The sequence below is a fragment of the Balaenoptera physalus genome (genome assembly GCF_965194825.1).
Source record: "Balaenoptera physalus genome assembly, chromosome: 5".
Classification (NCBI taxonomy): Eukaryota; Metazoa; Chordata; class Mammalia; order Artiodactyla; family Balaenopteridae; genus Balaenoptera; species Balaenoptera physalus.
The window spans coordinates 84,907,018-84,930,940 of record NC_138884.1 but is presented as its reverse complement, the minus strand read 5'-3'; the positions used below and the strand labels follow the sequence as shown (position 1 = coordinate 84,930,940).

Below are 23,923 nucleotides of genomic sequence, written 5' to 3'. Positions count from 1 at the left end.
CCTAAAGACAAGTTCGGGCTATTCCGAGGGGAGGACTGAAGTATTTAATCATTACTGAAAAGGTCTGGCCAAACACTTATGCTCTGTTTGCGGAAAATTTAAAAGCCAGATGTTTTAATTAACCACAGAAAACACGAGCTACAACTAAAATTTCACGAACACATGCATCTGCCCTGTGGAAAACCACAGGAATGTTCTGGCAAGGCTCAGTCTGGATTCTTGGGACACAGAGGGCTGGAATCATTCCCCTTAGGAACCCGAACAGAAAATTAACTTGCTCAATATGTTTTAAAAAGTAAAATGAAACCCAGATTTAATCTCAATCAAATACAAAAACATTTCAGGACTTCAAAGGGCACTACCAAAAGACACATAAGGGAAAGGTCATAAAAAATTCCAACGTGGTTCAGGACTTAGAATGTATTTTCAAGGCAAAGTGAATGGTGTAACAGAAAATTTTATAGGCTAAATAATCCAAAGGGGAAACTAATCATCTTTCATTTCCTAATAGAGGAAAATGATATATGAAAACCAATATTCAAGTGAATCATAAATATTATCAAATGTATAATATATTCAGGCAAAAGGAATCATTTAACTATCCTACTTCATGCCAAACCTATGGCCTGGCCCACACTAGCTACTAGGCTTCGGCTTGAAGAATCAAGGCATTCAGAAAAACTGTTAAAATAACTTAGGCCCACTGATATCGCAGCTAGCAATTTAGAAACAGAAAACTCAAATGAGGGAATCCTATAAAAGCAATTAGTGAACAATTAAGAATAGCTTAAGAAGTCTTTGTTAATTATAGCAATAGTTATGACAACATCAATATATGCCAAGTATTGAAAGCCTGTTCAAGAGGGAATGAGACATACGTTATTTTCAGATACTAGGTCCACAATTCTATTTCTGTAAGTCAAAGCAGACCCCGTCACAAGTGTGGCAAGCATAATATTACATTAATCTCCACCTTCATTTGAACCTCTGTCACAAAAATCATTTTGAAAGGAACACGGCAGGAAAAAAGCAAGATATCAAGTTATGTACCTGTGGTATAATCCCAGTTTTGTTCTACAGACTGAGTGTATACAATCTAAAGACTCCAAATTATGAACAATAATAGCTATTTCTGGGTCATGGAATTAGAAATATTTGTGTTTACATCTCAGTATTTTCCAAGTTTTCTATAATTAAAACATATTGTTTGTAGAATTAGAATATTTTTAAATAAGGTTTTTCTTATTAAACAGTATGGGAATGCAAATCAGAAATGGTATATCGATACACTATATTAGCCTGATATGTGGGTTTCCTCTTTTCTGAACAATAAGAGCTAAAGTTTAAAAGTCTTCATTTATCTGAACTCTGTAATTCTTCATTTAGAAGTTCAAAACCCGAGTGTCCAATAACACTCCCAGGGCTGAACGACTACTTTTCCAGAAACGAGAAATCTTGTTATTTTGCAAACTTGTCACAAAGAAACAAGAAGACCAGAGTTATTCCTCTCCCTTAACTAATGCATCCAAACTTCTCTATCACTAGCCATGCCATACAATTGTCACTTAATTAAAAAGAGTGCCTCCTGGCGTTACTTATGATTTCACAGGGGCAGAGCCCTTAGTGAACACTGCCACACTCCATCTCTGATACTCCTAGCATCTCAGAAAACACAAAACACAATGGTAGAATCTTAACACTACGGTACTTGGCAGTCCATCACTCTTAGAAGCCAACCTCCTCAGTTTACAAATGAGGACACTGTCACCCAGAGAGGTCAAATGTCTCTCCCAAGGCCACACAGCTGGTGGGGCAGGGATGAGAGCCCAGACCGCCTGGTTCCACTGGGACCAAGTGCTCTTTCCGCCACTACAACATCTCAGCGTGCACTCCTCGAAATACAAGTTCGTATGAACCACCAGCACATGTTAAATTCACATCAGCAAAACCAGGAGAACGAGAGAGAAATTTATTCCGTCAAAAATGAAATGCATGCAGGAAAAAAACCAGAGACTCAAAGGCTGCCTGAAATAGACGAGGCTCTGCCCAGAACCCGTTCCGTCAGAGAAACAATGGTTGCAGTGTGCTTGGGCAGCAGGTGTCTTGAACAGAAACCGCCTGTCATGCTGAAAGCTTTTTGGTCCTAGTACTTGCCCTGCTGATGACAGCACAGTCCCACTGCTCAAAGCAGGACAAGAGGTTTTCAACAAGAGAAAACGACACTGGCACCTGTGAGCCACCTGTAAGAGAGAGGAGGGATGCATGCTCGCCCCAGTGTTGGAAGTAAATCATCTACTAAATGATCAGGCATCAAGTCTGAGCCTCTTCCTTCCAAAACAACTCAAGTTTTAGGGGAGAGAGATTACTGATTTCAAAAATTAAGAAACAGAGTGGGGATCATTTTGTCAAGTACAGAAACAGTGAATCACTATGTTGTGTACCTGGAACTAACAGTTTTATAGGTCAGTTATACTTCAATAAAACATTGTTAAAAAGAAAAAGAAAGGGAGGGAGGGAGGAAAAAGAAAAGAAAAAAGGAAAGAAAGGAAAAGAAAAGAAGAGAGTCACTAAAAACTAAAATAAAATAATCCTAATGCTTCTTATCTTATGCCTGCTACAAGCTTGGGGATGAGCAGGACTTTTCTCTCTTCCTCTAAGTGATGTACAGGAACACTGCTCACCTCCACTTCTTTCTCAGCGTTTACCTACAGCGCCCATGTCACATCAGTCAGAAACCTACGAGTCCCACAACATGTGAACAGCCTGACGAGCAAGGGAGACAAGAGGACAGATGGCAGTGACAAACTCAGAAACACTCCCCGAAAAGCCTTCACTGAGTTCCCTCCGTCACCCCTTGCCTACTGTGCAGCAGGGCCACAAAGGCAGGAACTGTGAAGCCACTAATAAAAAAGCCACATCCAGGGATGATGTGAGCTCCCTTTGTGAGTGCCGGGACCAATACAATGGCTCCCTCCCGCCTCATCTCAGGAGTCAGGCACCTTCGAAAAAGAAAACACGAATTTTTTCCGCCCCAAACTGCTCCTGAAGTCCCCACCATCTATTTCCACGGCTGGATCCTGAAGGAAAGACAATAATATCGACAGTTTATTCATTCTTTTCTGTGCCTCAGATCGGATGCTAAAGGTTAAGGTCCACAGATGGCAAAAGGAATCAGATTCTTGTTGCTATTTCACAATGAAATCAAAGTTTAGTGGTGAATATTGTTCAAGGAACTCTTTAAAGTCATTTGTAAGGTAATGACAGTAAGTTTAAATTTAGCAGTCTGGTAGAATAAACTCTGACCTGCCAATCAATTTGGCCATAATCTTGCTGAAGTCACCAAATTATCTTTCTCAATAGAGACTAAACAAATTAGAATTAGATCGGATGCACTGATTTTGAAATCCTTTCTTACTTGGAACCTTGGCTGTGTGTTGTTTGGTTCTTTAGCTTCAGTGAATGCCTTTGGCAAAACGTACCCCCAGACACTGCCACCATCCGAGAATCTTAAACGGATGGCCAGCATTTTTTTTTTTCCTATTTTAACATCAAAGGGAAAGTTTCTCCTTCTTGAGCCTGATTCCAGAAATATCAGCCAAGCCAATTCAATACTTCTGAAATTTCTCTCTCAAAATGATCAGGCAAGACTATGTCAGAGACCATTCCTCTCATGGCACTGGAAATTTGATTTTAAAATCTTAGATTGAAAGTACTGATAATTTCACATCTTAAAATGTTTGGGAGAGGGCTGGGTTTGTTTTAAATTACCCATCACCAGAAACTGAAAAGAATCTATTATAAGTAAGCAAAACTGCCACCCAACAAAGTTTGTGGAGACATTATGACAATTTGGAAAAGGTTTCACCAGTAATGTCCCATGTCATGCTCTCAAGTAAAGGGGGTTTCAACAGTTGGGGGAGGTGGGGAGGGAATTTATGCTTTCTAATGTTCTAAAGTCTGTTCCGGAAAGAACAAGGGACAAAGAAATCAGCAGACATAGAGGTTGTGGTCCCAGCTCTGCTACTTATGACCCAAGGCTTTCTGGAATAACTAATTTACACTTTTTAACCTTAGTTCCATCATTTGTAAAACAGCCAGCTTCATGGGATTGTCAACCAATGAAACCAAATATAAAGGCATTACAGAAAATTTTTAAGCTTTATGTACTCATTCAACAAATATTTACTTAGGAAACTACAAACCTGCCAGATACAGCACTGTGGATAAAACCATGAACAAGAGACCCAGTCCCTTCCTGCAAGGACCTAAGTGAAGGGACTCATTGTGATTTGTGAGAGGCACAGGGGGCCACGGGAACATGCAGGCAGCCTCTAATCCGAATACCAGACAAATTTCAGGCATTGTTACCTTCACAAGCCCTTGAGGAAATTTCTCGGTGAGAAGTGGTAGATGTGGTTTTTAGTTTGGGTTGGTTAATTATTACCTCATTCACTTCGTACAGTTTTATTAAACACTCACTATGTGCCAAGCACTATTCTAGGCGCTGGGGGTTTAGCATTGAACAAAATTTCTGCCCTAATGAAGCTGACATTTCCTCATCCAAATGAAATGCAAAATACATGAACTAAACAGAGTTAACTAGCAAGGCTACTTCTGCTGCAATACAATGATTTTTTTTTTCACCAAAATATCCACACACAAAAGTTAAAAGGAATATTCTAATTGATCTAAATACAGTAAATATTTTATTTCTTAAATCTCCCAGGCTACATTTTACAATATACCAAATAACTGCCATCATATGAAAGGCACTCTTAGGTCTGAGGGATTAAATTTGTGTATTTTGGCATGGAGAACACTCCCACATCTTACCCCCCTCCCAAGGAAAAAGAACAAATGCTGGAATCCATCCAAACACAACCTCAGTTTTAACGGGGGGAATATAAGTTATTTTAGAAGCATTTCCTGTAGTCATTTTTTTCAAAGGATAAAAAAAGTCGAATTATTAATTTTAGTGTAACCCGAAGTTCAATTTTAACATGCCAAATGTCTGCCTTTACAAAGTTTCTTTTAAAAATCTATTTAAAAGAGATTGGGGGGGGGGGAGGTGCTGAGAATTAGGCCGTCCAGGAGATAAGTCAACCCAACTGTCTAAAAATTCAATATGGGATGATGGGGAGGTAGATGAGGAAAGGAGGAGAAAGAGAAAGGAAGGTACCGGAGTGAAGAGTCACACAACGATCTCCTGGATTAAAAACCTGAAAGATCACATACTCAACAAATACAAAGAGCCAATGTTCAAAATACTGTACAGCAAAGAAGAAAGTAAATATGCAGGTAAAAAAATGACCAAAATGCTACTCAGCCCAAGAGCAAGGGTTCCTAAACCTGGAGTTCCTACCAAAAAATACAAAGTCCAAAGCCCAGGTGCTCTGATGTACTAGGTCTGGGGTAGTGTTCACGAATCTTTATTTTTCTAACTGGCCCCAAATGACGCTGATGCACATCATTCCCACAGCTGGGAACCACTGATACAGTGTATTTCCTTATGGAAAAAAGTACTGGAATGTTTTTATTATAATAATGAATAACTCTTTTGCTAAGCGCTTTCTATTAATCTTCACATCCATCCCGAAGTAGGAACTATTATTATGTCTATTTTTAAATGGGGAAACTTGAAGCATGAAGCGGTCAAATAACTTGACTGATGTTACACAGCTTTTAAATCAAGAATCTGGGATTTTTGCCCAAGTCTTATCTGCCGCATATTTTCTTAGCACTCTGATCTGGTGAACTTTAGCAAGCTAAATCTGTTTCCCACTCTCTAGTCTACGGATGGCATATGATTAATCATCCTAATAATATACCATAGGCATTCATACAGAACTTAAATCCCAAAATTCAATAATAAACTGTATAACCTGAGATAATGTTGGAGAAATCATATATAAAGTGTGGTCTACTCGGAGCATTAGGGAGGTGTCTGGTCAGGTATGCAGTTATTTTAACTGCCTTCCATTCCAACTTAAGATGAGTAGAAGTATGCTTCTGATCTTAGGGAACACAGGCTCCTTCACCAACATTAGCCCTTTACCTAGAAAAAAGCTGGACACGGTGAAGTCGACCTCGTGAGGAGTTACTGCCAGGGGCTTCACACCTTCTCACAATTTCACGCTGTTGTGTTACTCCACCTGCCTAGACCGTCCCACCCTATTACTCTGATGTGCCAATTACTCGTCCTTTGAGGCCCAGCCCAAATATCACCTCCTTCATGAAGCCTCCTCAGATGCTCTGGCGGAAATAATCACTGATGCCTTTGTGATTCTCAGTGCTTCTCCTATCACATAGGGCAGGCTGATGCTTATTCAGGAACACACATGCCTTATCTTAACAGAGTCCTTGCAGCATCTCACCTCCTCACCCTTTGTTCTCAGGTGGCCTGAGTTCTCTCTGGTTCTTCCCCACCTCTCTGAAAGTTCTTCCTCGGGCTCCTTCTTAGGCTCCTTTCTATATGACCACTAGAATGTCAATGGTGTTCACCAAGGCTTCATCCTGACTCTCCTCACACTTCATACAAACTTTCTGGGTGACTTCAACCATGATGCCAAGTCCAGCTACCAGGATAGTCTGAAGACGCCCATCCGATACATCACCCATTCATTCATCAAACATTTATTGAGACCCGCTCTATGCCAAGTACACACCATGCTTTCTCTCTCTTGACTATTCTATGTCCAACCTACTTGGATCTCAACTCCCGGTTCATTCATGCTCTAACTCCATATTGCATCCATTCTAAGAGGCACATTTCTTCCACTTTCACACAGGTAATATGGAGATGTGCCTTACAAAAACGGCATCTTAAAAATTTTTGCCAATGTTTTTCTTAAAATCTTATACACATAGTATAATGGTGGCTCTTATGAACAGTGGCAACTGAAATCAATGAACTGCAGAGATTATCTTAGTGTATTTCCCTTACATGATTCCACAACAGAGATGTCCAACAGAACTTTCTTTGATGACGGAAATGTGCCATATTTGTGTTGTTCAATGTAGTAGTCACTATCCACATGTGCCTTGAAATTTGGCTAATATGACTGAGGAACTAAATTTAATTTTAATGAGATTTATCTGCAAGTTTACCGATTTCTTTATCATTCCTTTTTGCATTTCAGACTTTCCTTCTGGAATCACTTTCTTCTTCATGAAGCACATCCTTTAAGAAGTTTCTTAGTAAAGGTCGGCTGTGGTAAGGTTTAATTTTTTTGGAAAGCATAGTTTGCCTTTTTCTTGAATGACAGTTTTGCTGATATACAACCAATAGTATGTTCTTTCAGCATTTTGAAAATATTTTTCCAGCTTCCATTATTGCTGAGAAGTCAGCTGTCCGTCTACTATTCCCTTGATTAACAATCTATCTTTCTTTTCTGGGTATTCTTAAAATCATCTTTCTTATTTTGGTGAATTTAAGTTTTCCTATGTCTAGATGTGGATTTCTGTTTGTTTATCCTATTGGTATATGCTGTGCTTCCCCCCTTATCTTGTCCATAAATTACTCAGATTTAAGGAACACCGGTCATTTATGTTCTTTATGAACTCTCTCTGGAAATTATTTGTACACTAGATTCTCAAATATTACTTCCCTCTATTTTCTCTATCATCTTTCTGGGACTCTGAACAGATCTCATCATAGGCTTTATAGTCTTCAAATACACCTTCATGTTTTTCTTTTTACTTCTATGTTACATTCTGGTTATTTTCTTCAAATCTTTTTTTCTAGTTCATGAATTGCTTCTTTAGCTGTTCCTAATCTAATTTATTGAGTTTTTATGTCAACAGTTGTAATTTTTTCCCTTAGGTTTTGTTCTTGCTTTTTTTTCCCAAATCTGCCTGGTTGATTTTTTTCCAATAACAACAAAACACCTAGATTTATGCTGCCCTTGTACACACACCCCCTTTATTGAGATATAACTGACATACAACATTGTATTAAAGTGTACAACATAATTTGATCTATGTATATATTGCAAAATGATTACCACAATAAGTTTAACATCAATTACCTCACATAGTTACAGTTCTTTCCTTACGATGAGAACTTTGACTATTTACTCTCTTAGCAACTTTCAAATATACAATACAGTTTTATTAATTATAGTCACCATGCTGTACATTATCTACCCAGAACTTACTTTTCTTGTAACTGGAAGTTTGTATCTTGACTACCTTCATCCATTTCCTCCATCCCCCACCTCCGGCAACAATTAATCTGTTCTGTTTCTATGAGTCTGGGGTTTTTTTTAGATTCCACATATCAGTGAGATCATACAGTGTTTGTCTTTGACTTACTTCACTTAGCACAATGCCTTCAAGGTCCATCCATGTTGTCACAAATGGCAGAATTTCCTTCTTTTTTATGGCTGAATAATATGCCTGGTCATTTTTTTAAAAATATTTATTTATTTATTTGGCTGCACTGGGTCTTAGTTGAGGCACACAGGATCTTCACTGCAGCATGCGGGAACTTTAGTTACAGCATGTGGGATCTAGTTCCCTGACCAGGGATGGAACCCAGGTTCCCTGCATTGGGAATGTGGAGTCTTAGCCACTGGACCACCAGGGATGTCCCCATTTTTTTTTTTTTTTTGACTTAAGTATAGTTGATTTACAATGTTGTGTTAGTTTCAGGTATACAGCAAAGTGATTCAGTTATACATACATATATATATATATATATATATATATATATATTCTTTTTTTTCACTGCTTTTCCATTATTGTTTACTACGAGACACTGAATATATTTCCCTGTGCTATACAGTAAATCCTTGTTGTTTATCCATTTTATAAATGGTAATGTGCATCCCATACTCCCAATTTATCCTTCCCCCACCGCCCTTCCCCAAGCCTGGTCAATTTTTATCTCATGCTCTCCGCACTTATTTGTGATTATATATTTTATTTCTTAAAGCATTTCAAAATGGTTGTTTTATATTCTGTATCAGATAATTTTAATATCTGAAGTCCTCAGGGTTAAGCCTATTGTTCTTTGTTTGTTTCTGATGACCCTCACTCCTGGTGGCTCGTTTTCCAGTAGGGTTGGAAATCTTTGATCCTGAACTCTTATTTGGTTGATCTTAGGAGAATCCTAAGGTCTAAAGTAGGCATGCCTTCCTCCAGAAAGGATTTGCATTAGCTTCTACCAAAAGCCCATGGGCACTATCTGGGCTACTTTAGCTTCTTTTACAGGTCCTAATGGAATGCAGGCTCTTCTAACATTGCCACTCACCCAAGGCTTAGTCTCCAACCACACTGGTGAAGGCAACCCGTCTTCTGTGTTTGTTTACACAGAAAGCTCCCAGCTTGGGTTTTACCTTACTAATTCATGGTTGACACTTTGGAGATGTCTTAGTTCCTGTGATCCCAAAAGTGCATTAAAAAATGTTTTATCCAGATTACAATGCTTTAGTGAGGAAGTGTGTTTGAGTATCCAGTCCACCACACAGCTAGAAACCTGCGTCTCCAACTAATCATCTTCTCTCAAAACCTACTTTTTCTCCTTTGTTTCCACATTTTGCTGAATGACACCATTCACTCTCACCCAAATCTGAAACCCAGTAAAGCAAGTATCAATGACCCTACTCTTTCCTCCACTACCCACCCCAATGCAACAAGGCACCAAGTCCCAACTTCTGGCTTGATCAAAAGTGGGTTTGCTTTTATGTTTCTAATCGTCATGGCACCTAGTAGTAGAAATTTAATCATCAAGGACAAGGAAGAAAACTAAATGAAGCTAAATTAAAACCAAAATCATATATTCTGGCCAAATGAAGGTGCTTTATAGGAAGGAAGGTTTGAATACAGGGAAATAGAAGGAGAAATGAACTGGGGCTTTGGCTGTCAGAACCATGATCACATTTCCAAGGAGAGGTTTAATTTTAGTCCAAAAGATTATCTGTCGTGATAAATTGATGTTAATTTGAATGTTATTGGTTTTGCTTGAATTTACGCTATAAATTTGTCATTGTTTTATAGTTATATAAGAACTGGAAGCACAAGGAGTTTATACCTAGTTTTATGTTCAGGCATATTTAAGCTACTTCATAATAAAAATATTTATGTTAGTACTGGGAATTTGTGAGAAATTTTTCCTTTAAATAAAGAGGTCCATAAATTACTAAGATTTAAGGAACACTGGTCTTTATATACTTCACCACCCCTTTGATACATTCATCATTCTCTCCATAAATGAACAGAGAGAAATGGAATACAACAGCACCAGCAAGAAATCATTTACTAAGCTCCAATTTCTCCCGAAGTCTCCAACTGTTTGAATCAGCTCAATACTGATGAATCTTTTAAGGCAGCACACTTTGTTTCTTTCCTCCAACAGTGGCAGTTTCTAATAGATAAGAAATATGCTTCTAATATGTAGACGCACTGCTCAGCCCAGCTCCAACCATCACCCATTCCTACTAGAATGTATAAAATGGCACAAACCTACCTAGCAACAGTAGAGCACATGCAATGTGTCAAACAAAGGCTAGTCCTTGCCTTAAGGAAGTCCCTTTCCTGGTTGGGTTTCAATAACCGGGGAACTGGGGTGAGTACAGCATTGTTGTTCTGAATGAGTACAAGAAACTCCCAATCATTTCTTTTTAACTTCTGTATTCTTATTCTTTATGGATTGATGGACTGTAGTTCCTTCAACCCCCTCTAGATAGTTCATTTTAAAAGTCCCCCTACAGGGTTTCCCTGGTGGCGCAGTGGTTAAGAATCCACCTGCCAGTGCAGGGGACACGGGCTCGAGCCCTGGTCCGGGAAGATCCCACATCCCGCGGAGCAACTAAGCCCGTGAGCCACAACTACTGAGCCTGCACTCTAGAGCCCATGTGCCACAACTACCGAAGGCCGCGTGCCTGGAGCCCGTGCTCCACAACAAGAGAAGCCATCGCTATGAGAAGCCCACGCACCGCAACGAAGCAGTAGCCCCCGCTTGCTGCAACTAGAGAAAGCCCACGCACAGCAACGAAGACCCAGCGCAGCAATAAATAAATAAATTTATATTTTAAAAAAAATAATAATTAAAAAAAAAAAAGTCCCCCTAGCAAGAAAAAAACTCTCTCTCCAACACACTGGCCCATGTGTCAACATCTTGTATTTCTCTTCCCACAGAGTCTGACCCAGTAGGAACCAGCAGGAATGTCACAGCATATCCATCCAATCCCTTACTCAACAGAGGCGCGCACCAGAGCCCAGAATGTTGAAAGGCTTACCCAGGGTCACACAGCTGATGGGCAGAGACCAGAACCCGGCTCTACCCAGTCTCGCCACCCAATCCAAGTCTGCAAGTCACCTGATTCATTTTAAATCATAAGTAGTTTGAACTAGGACTTCAAATTGATGCCTCTGGTCATCATTAAATTTTCTTTTAAAGTCAAGTAACTTGATATTTTGCTAATAATAATTTAAGGATATCCCACAGTGTATGAAACAGCTCATGTTTCAATAAAAATCTAATGAAAGTTTCTAAATTCTAAACCCTAAGTCCAGGATTCGTATTTGAAATTCGTAATTCGTATTACCCTTCAAGCATGTGGGAAAGGGGCTTTCATGGAACAGCATTCCTAAACTCTGGCCTAATAAATTATGTTGAGAGCGGCTGCTAAGAATTTAAAAAACCAACTCAAAGCATAAATGGTGCTGTTTTTTTACAGGTGAAATCACAAACTAGTACACGGTGCGGCAGATTTCAGGCCCTCAAGAAATATTTGTTTAATTAAGAAGCAACTCCAGCTCTAGCTGGAAATCTATTTAACCACAGAAGTGAAATCATAATTAATATGATCACATCTAATTTTCCCCATGTTTGTTTCCTCAGGGCATCTGTAATGGCTGATGTGGAAATGGAACCATAAGTATTATTATTATAATGACATTTGTTGGAAAGCTCATCCTATATTTTCATAGCTCATACACTGATAGATATGGCTTTATTAATTCTTCTCAGGCTTTTTCAAAGAAATCTCAACTATTAAAATTACATACTTTATCCACCTGAAACCAAGTAATACTGGCAAGCAAAACCTACTAGAAAGGACAAGCGGGAGAAAAGAAAAGGGGAGGAATAGGAATACAGTTAACTGAGGGGGAAAATTCAAGAGTAAAGAAGTCAGGAATTAAATGTAGCTAAAAATACAAACTGCTCCTTCATGGTCCAGATCCTGTATCATTTTAACAAAAAAGGGATAGAAATCCCCAAAAGACATTGTTCTGAAGGAAATTACCAGAGCTCCTGAGGACACTGAATCTCCCTGTGCTCTCTAAATCCATCACCAATCCAGCTTCATTCGTCCATCCATTCATTCATTCATTCACTCATTCATTCCTTTTTCCTTTTTTCATTTCAGGATAACATTTAGCAGTGTTTATTTTATTCGCTTTATTCAAAAGTAAATCCTGATGTTATTATTAGGAAGAGAGAAGAGAAAACTTTTATCTGCAAATTAATGTCTGCTGTGAAGCTGAGTGCACAGTTTTAGGAAAGTATTAAGAAAGTTCACAGGCTTTGGAGTCTTGAGAGAAATGGGTTCAAATCCTGATTGCATCACTTATTACCTGTGTGACCTTGAGACTGGATCATCATTTAACTTGCTGAGTCCATTTCCTCCTCTATAAAAAGAGGGATATAACATCTACCTTCCGGATGGCATGAGGATGAGGGCTAGTGTCCTAAAGGACCTTAGCACTGTGGCCGGCACACAGCAAGTGGCTGTTTTTATCGTTCTTTCACACCTGCTGCATTTGTCTGAGGGCTCCACAACTTTCTTGGGCAGGTCGGTCTAAAGCACGTATGCCCCAGACTATCAAACACTCTGTCCCAGGCTGCAACAGCTCCCGCGTGAAAGCTGTCCTCCAAGACCATCTAACACCAGGCTTGTTAAAGCCGTGAGCTGGCAGGCCCTCGGGAACTGTGCTCCGCTCTCTTCCGAGTACAGACGAAATGAAAGCCACTCTCCTCAGGCTGTCTCAAAGGACCAGCCACCCTCGAAGGGCACTCAGTCTAGCATTTTGGCTATAGTGAAAAAAGCCAAAGAAATGACCCCCAAATTCTCACCCCTGGAGCAAGCTAACCCCTACTGAACAATAAGTGGGAGAGCGGAAGGAGTAAACATGCGAGGCGGGCCTGTCAATTTGCTCTACTGCCTTCATCCCCACCCGCCAGGACACACAACTGCTCCAACGTATGAATCTTCTTGAAATCTGAACCAGGCCAGGATACGCCAAGAAATAACGCAGGGTCAGTAAAAAAAGAAGCTGCTGGTTCTTACCAAATTTCCCCCAGCCCTTAAGTAACAGCTACACTCTCCAAAGCCCATTTCCAAGGCAATTCTATCTCTGATTAAGAGAGGGGGACAACACGAGGGACAAGGGCACGGACTCCAAGGCCAGGTAGCTGGGGCTCAAAACCTGGCTCCACCCCATCCTGGCTGTGTGACCTCGGACGTGTCATGCAGAAGGGGCATAATGACAGCACGGAACTCGTAGGGCTGGTGTGAGAACCGAATGGATTAACAGTCACTCTGATTTGTCTAAAGCAGTGGCTCTAAGCCAGGCCGGCATCAGGAGCACCTAGGAACCTTTTCCAAAAGGTACATGTCTGGGCAGTAGGTCAGGTTTAGAGCCCAGAAGGTGTATTTTGACAAAGCAATGTCACTCTCTTGCCCACCCGAAGGTCAGACACTGGCTGAAAGCAAGTCCCAACTCTACCAGACCAGCCTTTCTTGGCAGGGTGGGGTGTTTCGAGGCTACCACGGTCCACCAAATGCCTCTGCAACCTGTGTGCTGCGGCCCGAAATCCCTTTAGCAGGAGCCCTCCATTGCACAACTCAGAAACATATTTTAAACCCGAAAAGGAGCCAACACTGGGTAAGTGTGTCATGCCCTTTATACCTATGTCCCGCTCCTCAAGATCATCCCATGGCACAGCTCCTGTACAAAGGAGGAAACCAAAGAGCAGAGAGGTTCAGCAGCAGAGCCGAGAAGGTTCTATAGTAGAGTGGGCATATCTGCCCACTGCACCACACTGCCTCCTGGCCTATCACCTGCACTCAGGAGCCCTGGACATGGCTCTAAATCAAGGACAATGAAAGTGGACTGAAGGAGAAGCTCCAGACACACACCCCACCCCACGCCCAGGTCCTCTCAGGTGGTACTGAACCAAGAATAAGCTGGAGCATAAAGAAACAGAAAGGAGTCCTCCACTCACCCCTCGCCTCCTCCTCCAGGAGAGGATTTTAGGGCAAATCTCAAACTCACCAAGCCTTGATGCTACAGCTATAAATAGAATTTATTAGCCTTCAATCTCTCAGCTCCTTCTCTCTCTCTCTTTTTCCTAGGCAAAAGGAAAGGAATAGATGAATTAACGGAAATAGATAAAAATGGAGAAGATGACCTGATCTACTTCAAAAAAAAAAACCAAAACACTATACTGTGAAGCTCAGTAAGATTACAATATCCACAGTAATATTAGCTAATGTTTATTAAATTTAATCAGTACCAAGAACACATCATCTCCCGACAACCCCTAGAGATTTCCATTTTTCAGATGAGAAAACTGAGGTAGGAAAAGGTAAAAATAACTTGTCCAAAGACCCACAGTTTGTGAATGGAAACTCAAACCAGGTTAAAATCTAGCCTTCTCAACTCTTTTTTTTTTAAATAAATTTATTTATTTATTTTTGGCTGTGTTGGGTCTTCATTGCTGCGCCTGGGCTTTCTCTACTTGTGGCGAGCGGGGGCATCATGGTGCCTGTGCTTCTCATTGCGGTGGCTTCTCTTGTTGCTGAGCACGGGCTCTAGGCGCGTGTGCTTTGGCATCAACTCTTTTTTTTTTTTTTTAACATCTTTATTGGAGTATAATTGCTTTACAATGGTGTGTTAGTTTCTGCTTTCTAACAAAGTAAATCAGCTATCCATATACATATATCCCCATATCTCCTCCCTCTTGTGTCTCCCTCCCACCCTCCCTATCCCACCCCTCTAGGTGGTCACAAAGCACTTAGCTGATCTCCCTGTGCTATGCGGCTGCTTCCCACTAGCTATCGATTTTACATTTGGTAGTGTATATATGTCCATGCCACTCTCTCACTTCGTCCCAGCTTACCCTTCCTCCTCCCCATGTCCTCAAGTCCATTCTCTATGTCTGCGTCTTTATTCCTGTCCTACCCCTAGGTTCTTCAGAACCATTTTTTTTTTTAGATTCCATACATATGTGTTAGCATACGGTATTTGTTTTTCTCTTTCTGACTTACTTCACTCTGTATGACAGACTCTAGATCCATCCACTTAGCTACAAATAACTCAATTTCATTTCTTTTTATTAGCCTTCTCAACTCTTAAGTCTAGTATGTTATTTTCTCTATGAAATCTTTATATAATCTGTCAAATCTTATAGAGATATTACTTTCCTTGTTATTAGGAAATTTCCATGAGCTGTAAAGTGCCTCAAAGCTGCAGAAAAAGCAAAGGGATGTGGATAATCTATAAACTGGAATCTCATCCCTGGAATAAATAAGAGAAGCTTATAAACCTATTTTCAGCTTAATGAACAGAAAATAAATAGACGCATCCAAAGAAAATGAAGGCAATGAAGAAATAACATTAAGGAGGAAAACAATAGGCTTAAGGGCAAAAGAAAAAAAAAAATCACAGGATGCTACTTTGTGGGTGCCGGAGAAACAATGCTATTTATTGGGAAACATAAAGGATGAAAACAAGGATGGAGAGGTAATTCAGACAATTGTGAGGCACTGATCCAGGGCCTGGAGCAGGTGGGCTGTAAGGAATGGGCGGGGCCTCCCAGGTGCTGCCAGCCTGGATGGGGAGGACAAGGGTCTGAGATCACAAGGCCTTAGAAAGGAAGTGACAGAATCCCTGCTGCTTAAGCAATTAGTCAGAGTGCCCAAGAACACCACGCTTCCTCCCATCTCCCTGCCCTACAAATGCTAGGGTATTCCAGACTTTCCTTCTCAACACAGGGGATGATTTTTTTTAAATACTAGATAGATCAGAAAGACTGCACCCTAGTCATCAGTGAGGATGCCAAACGAGACTTCAGGAAGCTGAACACAGCCACAGAAATCACCAGCAGCCAGGCGACCGGATTCCAGAGGTGGCTCCACTAACTATGCCCTCTCAGCCAAATCCTTCAGCAACTCAGCCCATCAACAGCCAAGTGACAGGCAGCGCAGACAGGATAACGTCTAAGAGGCAATTCCGGTCACTAGCTCCCTTCCCAGGTTACCCTGTTCTCGCTCTCATGTCCCATAGACTATGGTGAGCTCTCCAATGTGCTTCTAACCCCGAGAGAGAGAAGGAGAGAAGGAAGCAACTGAGGATAACAAATGTACTTAAGCCTCAGCGAGCCTATAAGAATTAGAAATCCAAAATACAAGCAGCACTACTGGAGCCAATGAGAATATCTGCCATTTACTGAGCCATTATTATGTGCCAGGCACCGTTCAAAGCACTCGGCATGTACTGGCTTATTTAATCCTCACAACAACCCTCTAAGGAAGGTAGGTTAAGTCACCTGTCCGGGGGACACAGCCTGTGGTTAAGCGGGGACTGGAACCTGGCCTCCCGAGCCTGAGCTCCTCTTAATCACTACACACGCAGCATCAACTCTGTGGATAAGACTTCCCAGCTCACGACAGGACGCTGCTTTGCTCTTTGCCTGAAATTCTATCAACTGACTGACAACGTGTATTACAGAATGCTGCCAGTTTCCCTGGGGAAGAGGAGGCAACGAGTTTGGAAGTAGGACCTGGCAAATACACAGCTTGAATAAAATCATGCCCTTCACAGACAGGGCTCCTTGAATCCAGACTCTTTCTCCTGGAGTGCAGGCCCAAAGTCTCCCTCAGAAGAGCAGCATTCCAATCGACCGGTGGCAATGAGGACCACCCAGTGAGCTCATTTACTCAGGAGAGTCTGTGACGCCCAGAAGCGTTGAATGGGTGACTCCAAGTCACACAGGTACTTGGAGAGCGAGCGAGGGCTGGAACCTGAGCCTCCCAAATGCCAATTTCATGTCCTTTCAATTCTTTAAAAACAAGATTCATGTCTTATCCCTTATTTTATCTCATACCTTTTATTATGGAAACTTTCAAACACACAAAAAAGTATAAAGAATGAATGAATCCCCATACACCCATGATCCAGCTTCAACAATTATCAACTCACACCCAATCTAGTCTGCTCTCCAAACCACAAATTCCCTACCCCTCCACCACTCCCACCAACTCCAGCTTGTCTGAAGGTAAATCCCAGGCACCACGTCCTTTCATCCACAAGTATTTCAGTGTGTATCTCTTACATATAAGGATACTCTAAAGCATAAACACACTAACATTATCATGCCTATGAAAATTAATCATAATTTCTTAACACCAGTTATCTGATCAGCGCTCAAATTTCCCCAATTGTCTTATGTTTTTTACAGTTTGTTTGAATCAGAATGCAAACAGTGTATACATTGCAACTGGTTGATATATTTCGTAAGTCTCTTTTAACCTCTAGGTCCCCTATTCATCTCTGTCTCTATTTTTTTTTTTAATTGGAGTAAAACCGCTTTACAATGTTGTGTTAGTCTCTGCTGTACAACGAAGTGAATCAGCTATACGTATACCTATATCCCCTGCCTCTTGGACCTCCCTCCCCCGCTCCCATCCCACCCATCTAGGTTGTCACAGAGCACTGAGCTGATCTCCCTGTGCTATACAGCAGGTTCCCACTAGCTATCTATTTTACACATGGTAGTGTATTTATGTCAAACCTAATCTCCCAGTTTGTCCCACCCTCCCCTTCCCCGTGTCCACATGTTCATTCTCTACGTCTCCGTCTCTATTCCTGCCCTACAAATAGGTTCTTCTGTACCATTTTTCTAGATTCCACATATATGTGTTAATATATGATATTTGTTTTTCTCTTTCTGACTTACTTCACTCTGTATGACAAACTCTAGGTCCATCCACATCTCTGCAAATGACACAATTTTGTTCATTTTTATGGCTGAGTAATAGTCCATTGTATATATGTACCACATCTTCTTTATCCATTCATCTATCGTTGGACATTTAGGTTGTTTCCATGTCCTGGCTATTGTAAATAGCGCTGCATTGAGGAAACCAGGTCAACTGTCCTGTAGCGTTTCCCAGAGTCTGGATTTTGCTGAGCTTTCTTTTTATCTCTCTCAGTGCTCTGCATTGTACCTTATACAAAGGAAGTATGCCTGGGCTCACCCACAGGCATTCATATTCATTTTCATATTTTCACTCTCTCCCTCCCTTCTTCCCTTCTCACCTCTGTTTTAAAAGAGTAAATTCCATTTAATTGTTGATTCAGTTCAACACCTATCTACTGAGTGCCAACACGGCAAGGCTGATGGACTACCAAGGTGAATAAGACAAGATATTATCTCTGAGAAGACACAATCTAATGAGGGTGATAAAGGCCATAATGTTAATTCAAAGGGGACAGATGAGAACTATCTGAGAAGGCTCTAGAAGAACTTCAAGGATGTGGTGGGACCTAAGCTAGACTTTGAAACAAGATGGTTTGGGCCCATCTGGAGCAAAGGACAATATGACATAGAGGATAACCTGGGCAATGTTAGTAAGGTGGGAATGTTTCTGGCATGTTTTAAACTGACAGCAGCGCTGGTGGATAAAAGATTTTATGGGAAAAGAGTTTGGTAAGGAAAGCTCCTGAATATCTGCTGGGGATTTGAGAATCATCGAGCATGTTTGATGAGGGGAGCAGCACTAGATCTGTGTTAGAGAGAGTTAGCAGCAGCACTGAAAATGTATTAGAAGCCAGGCATCCAGTTTGGGTTCCAATAATCCAGTTAACAGGGCTCTGAACTGGGCCACTGGGAATGACCAAAAAGAAAAGGAAGTGACATGATTTGTCAACTGAATACGTGGGACCAGAAGGCAGGAAAAGTAGAAGATGAAAAGCTGATTTGAGAAAACAAACAATTTTCTTAAGGAAAAAAAATTATTATTTCCATAATACTTCAAGTAACACACTTTCATAGCTTCGAATTAAAACTCACACGAATATGAACATTCTCTAATGTTTCAAAGACAGAGATCATAGAAGGAAGAAAATGAACTGTAAAGATAAATCCTAACGGGCTCTATATTTATTTTATCTAGGAATAAAATGTAAGCAAGAGTTTAAATCACAACCTCAATCTCTGAATTCTCAACTGATTTTGAATGTACACACAAATTACAATCAGTAGTTTAGGGCTACAAATTTCCAAGACACTGACACAGGGCACAAGAGAAGGCTCCTTTGATTTAGAGATGATCTCAAGACACATAATTTCCCTTTATCTAATTAGAGAACACAATAAATTCTCCTAGTACCAGACAGCACAAACACAATTAAGTGCTTAAAAGATACTTTCTGTGATGATAAATCCCTTTTAAAAAGCAAACCAAGAAAACTTATTTTTATACAGACTGCCTGAAAAAGTGAAATAATAATATCACTTCTCATGGTAACTTTTAAATAACTACAATAGCTATTTTATCCCCTGAATTTCAAATCCTGTATCACACTAGCTTTAATGTAAGCACAAACAGTAAACTCCAAATATTTTTAGAACCAACAGAAAGTTATAACTTAGAGGTTGGTTGATTCCTTTCACTTAGGAATATTCCTAAATGATCCCTTAAAGCATACCTATTTTTTAGAGGACTATATTAAATCCAGGTGTTTAAGTATATATCAAGTTTAACATAATGTCCACCTTCTGGGCGTAATTCTGGATTTTCATTTTTCTTTTTAAGTTTTATTTTACAAAGGATTTTAAGTGGGTATATTTTCCCTTCAGCCCCATTTTCAGAAAGATTCACCATCAGGGTAATAAACCACTTCCCTAAACCATTAAATCTTGAATACTTCCCTCACAAAAAAATCAAGTGTTTTGTATTTTAATTGACCATTTGAGATGTCTGCAACACATGCACATACAGGAAGACAGTTTGAGATTTGGAATCCAAAGAACCTCAGGTGTGCGAGTTTTAGCTGTGTAGCACTGGGTAAATCGCTTGTCTACTTCCTCACTGTACGCTAGGGTCACATTAGCACCTGTCTCTTGGGAATGCTGAAGAACGATCTCTGATTCTCTGATCCTCCAATGCCAACTGGGCGTCCTACAATTCAATTTCGACACCAACTACCCAGAGGGAGCATCAGACCCACAAGTTTAAGGGCTCACTCGTACAAGACTGTCCTCATTTCAGATGCCAGTGACGAACACCCAGTTCCCAGGTCGCCTGTATTTCTACCTGACTTAGCCCACAACACCTACCCCCTCAGGTTCACGAGAACAGATCACAGAACTCAGGAGAACACTTTACTTGCATTTAGTGGTTTATCACATAGGACACAACTCAGGAACAGCCAAATGGAAGAGCCGCACAGGGCAAGGTCTGAGGGGAGGGGGTACACAGTTCCCATGCCCTCTCTGGGTGCGCCACCCTCCCGGCACCACAATGTGTTCACCAACCCAGTCGTTTGGGGGTTTTATGTAGGTTTCATTGCCTAAACATGACTGATTAAATCATTGCCACTTGGTGACTGAACTTAATCTCTAGTCCCTCTCTTCTCCCCCAACCCCCGAGTTCAGGGAGGGGCTGAAGCTCAACCATCTAATCATGGCTTGGTGCTTCTGGTGCCCAGCCCTCATCCTGAAGCTACCTAGCAGTGTCCTTCCACCCCTAAGCCAGAAGTCATCTCATTAGTATACAAAAGACATTCTGATCACTCAGGGATTCCAACGGTTCTAGGAGCTCTATGCCAGCAACCTGGGACAAAGACGAAATATTAACTTTTTGTTACACCATATGCTGAACATAATACAAATGGTGGCTATTGGTGTTTTTATTAATACCAAATAGTAGTCAGTCTTGCAGGTGCCTCCCCAGCATTGAATGGCAAACATATGGTTTAAGGGAGACTGCCCACCCCCATCCCTACGTTCCTATCTTCCTTCTAACAGTCAGTGGTTCGAGAATGGACAAATAACAAGAACAAGGAGCCAATGGCATTCCCCTGACCACAGGGAAGGGCTCTGAACTGATCTTATCAGTATGAACCTCAACACTTTTGAACAATAGTTGGGAAAACTCTTTCCCTAGATGTGAACAAGGATACACATCATTCTGGAAGCTACTAGCAGCCATTTTACCACCCTGAAAAAAACACAATGAAAAAGCTGGCAGGAAACACCAGTCCCAAAGCAGGGCTTCTCAATAGCCTGTAACAGTCTATTACAAAGTCAGGACAGAAATAAGCATGTTTAGAAACATTTACAGCAACTTGGCAGAAAAGTTTTACATCTGTTGAATTTAACTTTAAAAATATGGGATATATTTGTCTTTTTAAATTTCATTTTTCTAGTAATTCACTTGTGTTTGTACTGGATTTTATAAAAGTACTGATCTGCACTGGTTTAGAATTTTTTCTTAAAAAATTCCTTTCCTCAGATAGCTTGAGAAGCACTGGCCTAAAGAGCTGAGCAATGAAACCACAGCCTTGTTCAAACCATACCTAAACCTGGTATGTCATCTCTACTTTTTAGTTCACTGAGCCAACAGATACTCTTTACTGCTTAAGCCTATTTGAGTTGAATTTTCTGCCATTTACAATAGAATCTATTCTACCTGATACTGGAAACTGATTACCAACCCAAAGTAAGGTGGAAGAATGGACAAAGATGGAGGTAGGATACAGCACAGGCAAAGGTACCAAGAATTCCAATCATTACATAAAACTCTCCATGAAACTGAAGAAGAAAATATCCAAGCAAAGATATATATTCAGATAAAGGCTTTCAGAGCCCTGCAATTAAATGGCCACCTTGATGGATTTCCTTCCTTCAAACAATGAACCCATGCAAACATTTCATTGTTTCACTCATTTCAGCAACTGTCAATTTTGAGCCAAATGAATTATCTTCAAGCAAATGTCACACACAGTGAGGAGTGATTTCATTTTCCTAAATTGTTGTCAAACCTTTGAATACTGAAGCTTCCAAAAAAGGAGAATTGGAAAAATGACAGTTTAGAGGTGGGAAAGAAACATGAGTTATTTCAAAGCAGCAGCCTGTGATACAGTGAAATCTTTCTTCTAAAGTGCCTCCATCTAACATTTTTCAAGCTGCAATCATTTCAACTGCTGGCTTTCACTACATTTATGCTAAAATTTAGCTGATTTATTTTAATAGTATTTTACCAGGGTGAAAAGCCAAAAATGAACAGAGAAAAAAAAGGAAAACAAAATATTACTGTAGGTTTTAAAGATAAAACTAGAAATGGAAGGAATTAGGAAAGAATGAACTTTGTTAAGAAAAATGTTGACTAGTTTTATTTCGTTTATGAATCTAAAACAGCCCTAAAACAGAATGAGGTTACTCTAAGTCAGAAGCCCATGTATAATAGGTGAGGTGAGTAGGTTATGGGGGGGGGGGGGGAGGTACCCACCCTGAATAATCAGTTCAAGCCCAGGGAACTCCTAAAACCCTTAACAAGATCTGGTAAATGAGGCAGTCAGCAAGGAGTCATAGCCTCCTCCAAAGCTTCCCTCAATGGAGGGTCCAGGGACATTTTCCCCAGGAGTCTGAGATCTAGAAACTTTCTATTTTTTTTTTTTTTTTTTTTGATGTTTTTAAAAATTAATACATAATAATATAAGCATACTTTAGGCCATTCACATACCAACCTTCTTACAGTCAAGTAATCTCAATTCCTACAACTGCATTTATAAGCATGCTGGTACCAAGATCACTCAAAATGACAGCAGCATTTAACTCTTATTAGTGCTTCTCAAGCTGCAATGTGTGCCCCCAGACATAGTCTCAGAGGTCCACATTACCTGAAGTTTGAGAAGCTTGAGCCTACTTAATACTATCATATCCGTTTGGAAGGAAGAACAAATAAATTACTTTATAGTTAAAAACCGAGGAATGATATGAGGCCCTGAGAAGCACACAAGATCACTTCCATAATATTCTTAACAAAAATGCATAACCTTCATTCAGTCATGAAGGAACAGCCAACAAACCCAAAATGAGGGGCATTCTACAAAATAACTGGCCACTACTCTCCAGAGTGTCAAGGTTATGAAAGACAAAGAAAGGTGAGGCATTGCTCCATATTAAGACGACTAAGGCACTATGACAACTGAATGTAACATGTAATCCTGGATTGGATCCTAGACCAAAAAGAACATTAATAGGACATTAACTGGCAAAATGTGAATAAGGTCCCTGGATAATAATATTAAATCAATGTTTAGTCCCTGATTTTTGATCACTGTACAGTGATTATGTAAGACCCTTACATTTAGAAAATCTAAATGAAGAATGTAAAGGAATTCTTTGTACTTTTTGCTATTTTTTGGAAAGCCTAAAATTATTTCAGAATAAAAAGTTTAAAACACTAAAAAATTTTAAATAGATGAGGAAGCGTATGAACCAACGAAAAAGAAACCAAAAGCAGCAAAAACCTGTACAATGTCTATTAATGTCCAGTGGACTAAGGGGTCTCGTCTCCTGTGCAGAGATGGCCCTTATCGAGATCTAACCAATGCATGACGTCACTCTCATTTGGCTTCCCGGGTAGGTTTCCCTCCAGAACTCATGTCCAGACCCCTTTCTGGCTCTAGTCTTTAACATTAACCATCTGATATTTTAGTTTACATGAATCTCTTAGGATTTGAGTTAACAAAAGCCCAATCCCCAGAGTCCAATCACCTTACAGGTGTGCTGAGAAAATAACTGATTCTCCAGGTTATTAAAGCTGAGAGCCAGACCCCAAACTATGGTGATAAAGACCTACTTGCCATGGGCCCTGCCCAACAACCATTCTGCAAGACTGTA

At 40.4% G+C, this 23,923-nt stretch overlaps 1 protein-coding gene across 16 annotated transcripts in view; it reads right to left on the bottom strand.

Annotated features, from left to right (window-relative positions):
- APBB2 (amyloid beta precursor protein binding family B member 2) overlaps positions 1 to 23,923 on the bottom strand; it is a 363,347-nt gene that overhangs the window by 299,677 nt on the left and 39,747 nt on the right. The window lies entirely within an intron of this gene.